At 56.3% G+C, this 9,442-nt stretch overlaps 1 protein-coding gene across 7 annotated transcripts in view; it reads right to left on the reverse strand.

The window, feature by feature from the left end:
- IQSEC1 (IQ motif and Sec7 domain ArfGEF 1) overlaps positions 1–9,442 on the reverse strand; it is a 460,032-nt gene that overhangs the window by 153,456 nt on the left and 297,134 nt on the right. The gene's annotated exons all lie outside the window — the stretch shown is intronic.

The following is a 9,442-nucleotide window of genomic DNA, read 5'->3' on the forward strand; positions in this document are numbered from 1 at the left end:
GACCGGCAAAGAGACTTGATGTCCAGCTTTGGATCTGGCCCCAGAGACAGCCCTACCTGAGGTCAGGGCCCGTTCCACCCTTGACTCACCATGGATTTGGTACAAGTCCCTTCACCCCTCTGTGCCTCAGTTTCCACATTTGTAAAAGGATGGTAAGTAACAGTAAGTCACTCACAGAGGGAAATAATGGATGTGAAATGACTGTGGAGAAAGAAACAGGAGCCTCTGTTTGCTACGCATGGTGGCATGGCCAGTGTCTGAGGCCTTTGGGGTCTTAGGGTGTGCCTGTCACTACTCGGTGGCCTGGCTCCCCGTGCCCTGTCCCTGCCTTTCCGGGCAGCGGCTGCTATGACAGCCGACACAGCCGTGGAGGCACTGTCCCTGGACTCCACCTCTCCTCCCACGCCAGGCTGCCTTTCCTCATGGGACACCACCTCTCCCCACTGGGGGTCCCCTGCACACCTCTCCCCCACCCAATGTCTCAGAAGCCCAGGGCCCCTGCTTCCCGTGGGCCTGTGCTTGGTGCTTGGGCTTTGCCATTCTGAGCCAATGCTGGGTGCTTACCACGGGTCATCTGAGCTTCGGCCTCGGTTTACCTACTTGTCCTTACCACAGCCTTGATGGACACTCTCCCTGCTGGAGGCCGACCTCCCCCTTCCACATCCCCACTTCCGGTCCAACGAAAGCATCGCTGGTTTTCTGGGTCCTGTATTCAGCAGATTAGCTTCCCCAGAACCAAGCCCTGCCCCAGGCGCCCCCTCCTTCTCCAGCCCCGGCCGAAGAGGCCACGGACAAGCTTCCCTCCCCACTGGAGCCAGAGCCGCCCCAGGGCCGCGCACTGTGCTTGTGTCAACAGTGCCTTGCCAGAGCCCACAAGAGAAGGCGACGTAAAGGACGGTGTCAGGATGCCGCCCCGTCACTGTCCCAGACTGTTTGCTGTCCTGCGCCTGCCCCAGTGAGCGATGGCTTTTCTGGGAGGGGAGAGGGCGGGGCTGGTGAGGCAGGCCTCCCCTCCCTGCTGCGCCAGGACCCTCACTGGCAGAGGCGAGCGATTCCTGCCTTTGGGAAGCCCCTAGTCCAGACAAGGGGACCCAGCCCTCAACGCCTGTCACCCAGTGACTGGCCTCTCCGGTCAGGTGAGGAGATACCAGTACGAGAGCCCCCTAGTGCCAGGTGCGTTTCTCATCTAAGCCTTGCATAAACCTCATGAGGCCCAAGGAATTTACGAAGGCTACCAGTGCAGCTCAGAGGCACTCTATACCCGGAACACCACTCTATCCCCTGCCCCTTTGTCCTGCAGCAAACTCCTATTCGCCCTGCAAAACTGTGCTCAAATGTCCACTCCTTGGTGCAGCCTTCTTTGCCCACCCTGACCCCCCACGCAGAACACCGTCTCCCTTCCTTCCTCCTTTTCCCTCTCCCTCCTTCCCTCCCTTCCTTCTCTCTCCCACCCCCCCAATGACCATGAGTATATTTTGAGCAGTTCCTATGTGCTATGAGGGAGGCGTTGCTGCTAACACTTTACAGCGATCAATTCATTCAGTCTTCGCCGGAGCCCAGGAGGGAGGTACAGTGACACTCTGCTATGTTGTGACACACGGGTCCAAGATGTTGAAGGGCGCACGAGATTTTCCAAGCAGATAGTACTGTCACTGAAGTATGCATGTGAAGATGGGGACTGTCTGTTGAGCACCGCCTGACCCCACAGGACTGAGGGGCCCTAATAGCCGTGCAGGGCTGACCTGGCCTGCCGTGGCCCAACCCTAAACCCTGTGGCGGGTGGTGACCTCTGCTTGGGCTCTCCACTCCTCCCCACCCTCTCTGCCTATCCCTGGGGTGCCCTCGGTGGCCTGAGCCCCTTGGCGGTCCCCTTCCTGCTGTCTCACTGACCCTCCATCAGCCCAGTGAGGACTGGCTCTAAGAGGAGAACCAGCCTCTGCCATGCGCCCTGCTGGGTCCGTGCAGCTTTGGAGTCACAGATGGAGGCCTGTTCCGCTCACCACTGTATGCTGCTCAGCCCAGCGGTCAACAGGAAAGGTTCGGGCCCGCGCAGGACAGGCCCAGGTTGAGGGTTCTCGGAGAACACGAGAGACCGCCTGGCTGAGCATGCCTGGCTTTGGAAGCAACCACCTGAGCTCACACCCCAGTCCAACCTTGGGGGCGACAGAAACTCGAAGCCTCGACCTCCTCCTCCAGTGATAATAAGAGCTCCACCTCACACGGATGATGCGAGATAAGGTGGTCAGCACAGAGCCCGATGCAGGGCTTGAACCTATGAACCGCGAGATCATGACCTGAGCCAAATCTGGATGCTTAACTGACCGAGCCACCCAGCCACCCTATTGGTTTATACATTTAAAGCACTTCAGACAATGCCAGATACAGAATCAGCATTCCATAAATGCCAGCTATCATTAGTATAGATACGATTCAAAAGATTTGCATATTACTCAATACGTCTTATGTTATGTAACATACAATATAGAATATATTAATGCCTAACACCAACAGTATAGAAGTGAAATATTAATGTGTTACATTAACATTGATTCTACATTAGTAGATATTTGTGTTATTCACATATATAAAATCCTCAATTTATATGCCGGGAAATTGAGAGGTGGTTTCTTCAATGCCACCAGTCCTACATGAGGACTGGCGCTGCTGTACCTCCCCCTGCTCAGGGGCCCCAGGATCTTTGGGGGACCCTGGACCACGTTCATGGACACAGGGCTCTCAGTCAGCCAGGCAGGGCTCCAGCTCCTCTTCTGGTCTCCAGTTCTAGCTCAGGGCATAAATAGCCCATTCCGGCCACCCTGGACAAGGAAGACCGCCCTGGGACAGTCCTTCCCCTGAATCCCCCACCCCCAGCCCTCCTTTATGGGGCTCCTGGGGAGGCCACTTCCTTTTCCTTCAGAATAAACTGGCTGCTCCAGTCTCCCCTGGCACAGCTTCTAAACAGCACCCGACTATTTACACAAAGTTCAGGAACAGGAAAAACTACTCTGTGTGCTGTAAGAAGTCAGGGGAGGGCTCCCCTGGGGGATGGGCCAAGACTGGCAGGGCCCCAGGGGGGCCCCAGGGGGCTTGATCATGAGTGGGGTTCTAGAGGGGGCCTGGGTCGTCTTGGTTTGGGGGCCTTGGTGCTGATTACGTGAGTGTGTTGTTTGTGACAATGCAATAAGCTGTACACTGTATTTTAATAAAAGTTTACATGAAAACAAACTGCCTGGTTCGGTCCCAGCCCGGGGCAGCAGGAAAAACCTTGGGCCACTTGCAGCTGGATGCCATCCCCTTCAGTCACCCTGCAGCAGCTCTGTGGCCCTGGGAAAACCCCTTCCCCTCTCTGGCCTCAGTTTCCCTCTGCTGAATGAGGAAGTGGTCAGTGTGTCTATTTCTGGCTGTACAGCAGGAACGGAGCCTCTGAGAAACACTGATGTACGGATGCCTGGGTCCTAAGACAGACCAATTAAGTCATACAGCCTCTGGGGGTGTGTTTCAGCACCTTTGCTTTGTTCTAATTCTTTCCTTTGAAAAAAACCATAGCTTCACAGGAAGCTGTAAAATACAACGTCCTGGGAGGTCCCATGAACCACCATCCCCAGCCTCCTCCAGCCATAACCCCTTGTGCAACTACAGACACCATCCAGACCAGGAAACTGACATAGGTAAATCCGCCGAGGTTATTCTGACTCCACCAGACGAGCACATGCGTGTGCGTGCATGTGGGTCTCCATGTAATTTTACACCCGGGTCATTTGCGGTAGTCCCCCGCCGTGATCAATCACACAACTGTTCCATCACCAGGCTCTCGGTGCTACCCCCCATAGCCACGCCCACCTGTCCTCCGCAGTCCCTCCCCGCCGACAGCCACCAATCTGTGCCCCGGCTCCACCATTTTGCCCTTTCAGGAATGCTATACAAATGAAATCGTAGATTTTCACTCAGTGTAAGTCCCTGGAAGTTCATCATTACTTCCTTCCTCTTGACGGCTGCGGAATACGTCCTCCACGGCACAGATGCACCAGTTTAGTATCCATTCGCCCCCCGAAGGGCATCTGGGCACCTTCCAATTTGGGGGCTGTTCTGAATAGAACCACGATGACCATTCTGATACAGGATGTTGTGTGACCATAAGTCTTCATTTCTCTGGAATAAATGCCCAAGAGTGCAATAGCTAGGTCATACGAGAAGCGTGCATTTACTCTGAAAGGAAACCGCCAAACTGTCTTCCGGAGCAGCTGGACCGTCTTACATTCCCAACAGCGAGGCAGCAGCGGTCCGATTTCTCCGCATCCCTGCCAGCGTCTCATGCTGCTACTTTTTTTTTTTTTTTTTTTTTTTTTACATCAGCCACTCTAATAGCTACGGGGCGAGAGGTCACTGTGGTTTTGGGGTGCATCTCACTGACGGCCCATGTTGTTGACCATTATTGTTACGTGTGTTTACCTGCTACCCGCGTATCTTCTTTGGTGAAATGTCTTTTCGCGTGCACCTTCATTTTTAAAAGCTCCCCGTATGGGTTTGATGTGCGACCAGCTAATCCCCTAGGAGCTTCCGAACTTGGGAAGTTCTGTCAGTTTTAAAAAGAACACGGTCGCTGCTGTAAGAATTCTGGGCAGCCTGCGCTTTCTGGAAGGGCTACAGGTGGCTTAGAGTTACTGTGTCTCAGGCCAGAGGGGGAAGTTTGTCTGTTTCTGAGAAGGAATGGGGAGAAAGCAGAGAGCAGAGACAGAGGGGAGAAGGAGGCTCTGGAGGCCACGTGGCATAGGAGGGGACCCCTCCCTCCCACGGGAGCCTCTACAGGTATTACTGTCTCATACAGAACAGTGAGTGGCTAAGTCCATGTCTAGGGCGAGGGCATGACCCAGGAGGGAACTTGAGGCAAGCCAGCTCCAGACTGTCGCAGGTCCCAGAATGGACCTATTTGTGGAGTTTACGTCAGTCTCCAAAGGGGTGGGGAAGGCTGCACCCCTCCCAGTTACAGGGCCCCCTCCCTCTCATTAAATAAGCAATAAATGCCCACTGCACCAACTGTAGAAATAACAGCAGAGCACAACAAGGAAATAAAATCATCCGCCGTCCCAGCTCTCTAGGGACTAACCAGTAAATATTTGAGGGTACTTTCTGGCTGGGCCTTTCTCTAAATGTGTGCCTGTGACTGGGCGTATATATGTTTTTTGGTTACACAGAAATACATTCTGTTCTATAAAATACATCCACCCCCTCACCCCACACTTGTCTCAAGCATGTTTTTAGGTCTTCAAACATCCCTCCACGTCACCCCTTTGGAAGCTGCCTGGAACCCCTGTGGGTTCCTCATCGCCCCAGGTGGGCGCTGGGCTTAGGTCCATCTCTCCTCTCCTGGTAAACAAAGCTGCGGGACCGTCCCATCAATGCGGCCTCTGTCCACAGGCTGGGATGTTCCTCTAGGACCCATTCCTGGAATTTCTGGGTCACAGGGTGGGAGTGTTTTGATGTCTCTGGGTACACACAGACGCTGACCCAAGAGGTTGGGCCAGCACACTCCTGGTGGCAGTGATGGTGAGTGTTTGGCCATCTCGGGGCTCCAGAAGTTTCTCTGTTGGGGCAGAGATGAGCGCAAGGGGAAGGTGCTGGGTGGCACTGTGCCCCACGCAGAATGCCCTCACTCGACGCCAGGTCCACAGGAATCAGCCGTGAGACATGCCGCAGAGGTTGTGTGAGCAATGGTGCACCAGGTCTGTGCTTCTGACCCCTCCACCGGCTGTCGGGGAGAAAGTAGCTAACAGCCAGGGCCAGGTCTGGGGCTCACCCCTCACCACTGGCCTCCAGAGTCAGTAAGCAGGGTGCCTCTCTGGGGGCGTGGAAGCAGAGACACAGAGAAGGTGCCCTTATCCCTCAGGCGTGAGGCTTTTTGCCCACCGGCTGGGGTTCCCAGTTCTGGTCTCACAAGCGAAATGATCCTGCCCCAGCCTCTGCTTCCTCATCTATGAAACGGGGCTGATCTCCCCGCCTCAGAGGCCATTAATGAGGCTCCTGGGAGCTTACAGACTGGAGGTGCCTTGTAAACAGACGGATGTGAAGCGTTGCCATGCTGGCTCATGCCCAGGCTGTCCCGCCCAGTCCCCCAAACCCTACCTGGGGCCTCCCTCTGAAAAGGCCACAGAGGGCTCCTGCCCGCCCACCCTCTGCCTTCCTGTCCTGGCTCTGGGCCCCAGACAGCCCTGCCTGCCAGCCTGAGGCCGCACCGCCCAGCGGCACAGTGAGACGATTATCTCCAGGCTGGCCTCTGTGCCCTTCCGTCCTGCCAGGCAGTTCTGCCCAGGAGCTCAGCCTGAGTCTGGAAAACTCCCTGCTGGCGGTGGGATGGGGGTGGGATATGTCTCTTTGCAACGCCCCCTGGGCAGAGGTGTGGAGAGAGAGATCAGGGTGGCCAGGCAGGGGCCCTGGGTGAGACCCCGAGGGCATCTAGTCCCTCTCTGGGCCTCAGTTTCCCCGCCTGCACCATGAGGGTGTTTGTCTAAAGAAGTGGTTCTTCACTCTGTGTGTGTGGGGGGTGCGTCAGGCCATTTGGGGACAGTGATTCATTCATCCCACTTAGTAACCATGCAGTCCCCACTTTGGGCCAGGCTCTCTAAGAGCTTAGGACTGACTCACATCACCCTCACAGCCAGCCTGCAATGTGGGATGTCCTTATCTCCACTTCACAGATGAGAAAACAGAGGCTCCCGGATGTGATCAGGGGCATTATTCCGAGCACAGAATAAGACAGACCCATCACTGTCCGTGTGGACGGAGGGGGCACACAAGAAAAGTAGATAAGGATATGTGCACAGACAAGGCCGCTTGGACCAGTACAGAAAGTAGGAGCAGCTGCATGAGACAGGAGAGACACTAGCCAAGAAAAGCCCCTAGGAAGAAGTGACCGCTGGCTCTGAAGGGCAGGGCTCCGTGTAATGGATAAGCAAGGGAAAGGCCTGAGGCGGGAGCCAGCTGTGCACGTTCAAGGTGAGGGTCCCTCGTGTGGCGCACGGGGCCAGGCCAGGCATCTGCTGCAGGAAAGAAGCCTGGCTTGGAGAAGGAGGCCCACTGAGCCCCCCAATACCACCACTCCAGCCCAGCATGGAGCCCAGTTCGGGGCTTGAACTCACAACCCTGAGATCAAGACCTGAGCTGAGATCAAGAGTCAGATACTTAATGGCTGAGCCACCCAGGTGCCCCAAGCTTCTCAAGGGCTGTAGAGGGCCCTGAAGCCTTAGTGGGGGATGGGGGGGTGGTGTCTGGATAAAAGGGGAGCCCTAACCTACACCCTCGGTTCATGGGACAGAGGGGCTGGAGAGGAAAGCAGCTCAGCGTGTGGGGGCTTCTATTTCAGGGGTGGCAAGATGCCATCACAGAATGCTCTGTCCCCCACACGGCTGGTCTCTGCTTGGGACACAGAGCACTCTCTGGGCAGATGGCTACAGCCCAGGCAGAAGGCCTTGGGTGTCCTTGGCCCACGGGCTGGGCTGGTGGCTGCAGCAGCAGCAGGCAGAGTCCGTCTGTGGCTCAACCGAGTGGGTGGATGGTGTCCCCACTGGAGGGTGAGAGTGGCGGTCCAACCCAGCCCCTGACCTCCCCAGACTCCAACCTACAGAACACCCAGCTAGGCCCTCCCCCAGCTCCCCTCTCTGTACCAGCAATTCCCATATGGGGGGGCCCATTTTGGTGATAGCACTGCCACCCACCCAGACCCCCAAGGCAGACTCCTAAGTACTATAGTCTGTAACCCCTTTGATGCCTTCCTCTCCCTCCACACCCCACACCCCCCCCGCCGCCCCGGCCTCGGGCTGACCCTCATTGGACACTCTGCTCCATGAGCTGCCTTGGCCTCCCCCTCGGACCACCTCTGGCATTTCCCATAATGCCTGCCCCACCCAGCCCAGGCCTGGCATGGGAGCACCCTCTGGACAGCACTTTCTGGGTGAAAGAAAGAGAGACAGACAACAAACTTCAGGCTGAAGGAGACAACGTGGGACATCCTTCTCTCACCTGACAAACACCGAGAGCTGTTCTGTGTCAGGCTCTGGCCTGTCACTAAGGCCTGGCTCAAGTGCCACCTCCTGGGCATAGTTCCCCAGGGTCTCTGGTCCCTCAGTCAGTACAGAGATAGTTGCAGAGCACAAAAAGGAGGGGGATGTGGCTGGAGGGAGCAAGTAGGGGGAGGCTGGAAGGCTCCTGAGGGCCTGGACCCAAGATCCTATGACCCGATATGTGTGCAATGTCAGTGAGACAGATGTGGCCCTAGGAGAGGGGGTGACCAACCCTGCTGTCCTCAAGCCAGAGTCCACACCCTGGCTTTCCACTGATGGGCTAGGTGACCCTGGGGGAGAGCTCTGTCCTCTCAGGGCTCATGTCCCTGTCTGGGGCTGCCTGGTAGGGATACCTATCTGAGGCCTGATGACAGGTTAAGCGTGTGTCTACAGAGGCAAAGCCATACGCACAGCGCGGCTGGGGAAGGCTGCTGGAGGGGAGGACGCCCTGCGTGTCTGGCCCGTGCAGCACCCACCCTGCCTGTGGAGCTCTGGGGCTGGCAGATCCTCACCCCTAGGCTCCATGAGGAAGCAGCAGCCCTGAGAACAGGAGGGGGAACCCACAACTGGTCCAGGGAACACATCAGCTGAACGCAGGACCCGGACCCGGACCTGGACTACCCAGGCCCGAATCCCCTTCAGCCCACAGGGCCCTTGAGGCTAGCTACGTGCCTCCTGGAGCCTCGAGCTCTTCTTCTAAGGAAGAGCCTCCAGACCCTGCTCTGCCTCTCTGGTGGCTCTGAGCCTCATAGGTACCTCCTAGTGAGTGCTCTCTAACTTGGGAAACGCCATGGACAAATCTCAGGCCCTGTACATTCCGGCTGCAGAAGCCCAGGCCATCTGAGGGCCTCACCCTTGCTGAGAAATTGCTCTCCCCTGAGAACCCCTTTGTGCCGCCAGAAGTCATCTCTGTGAGTCCTCACTCTGGCCTCAGGGGCCCGGGAATGGCCCATTTACAGATGCGGGGCAGGCCTGCCCCACAGCCCTCACTCTGCCTCTCCCTCAGGTTGCTCCCCTCCAGGGAGACAAGGCACAGACAGGATTTCCCCCTCCCTGAGGTGCTGGTTAAAAAGGATGTGAGGTTGATCTGAAACACAATTTTTTTTTTTTTTTTGGAAATATACGGTGCCCCAGGCAGCTTAAAAAAAGTGTGTTTTTTTTTTCTTTAAATACATAGTACTGGGAAAAAGAGCAAAGATGAAATGGTAAGAAAAATGATTTCTTGTTTATAGGTCCCAGCTTGGCTAAGAAGGATGGAGGTGTGGCAGCCTGGGGTGGGAGGTCAGCTGGTCCCGGGCATCGAGCATGGGGGTGGGGGGCGGTCCTGAGGATTTATGTAGATACACCCAGGGGTAAACCCTGTCCTCCCATCCGCAGAGCCCCTGGCA

Source organism: Acinonyx jubatus, chromosome A2 (genome assembly GCF_027475565.1).
Source record: "Acinonyx jubatus isolate Ajub_Pintada_27869175 chromosome A2, VMU_Ajub_asm_v1.0, whole genome shotgun sequence".
Taxonomy (NCBI): Eukaryota; Metazoa; Chordata; class Mammalia; order Carnivora; family Felidae; genus Acinonyx; species Acinonyx jubatus.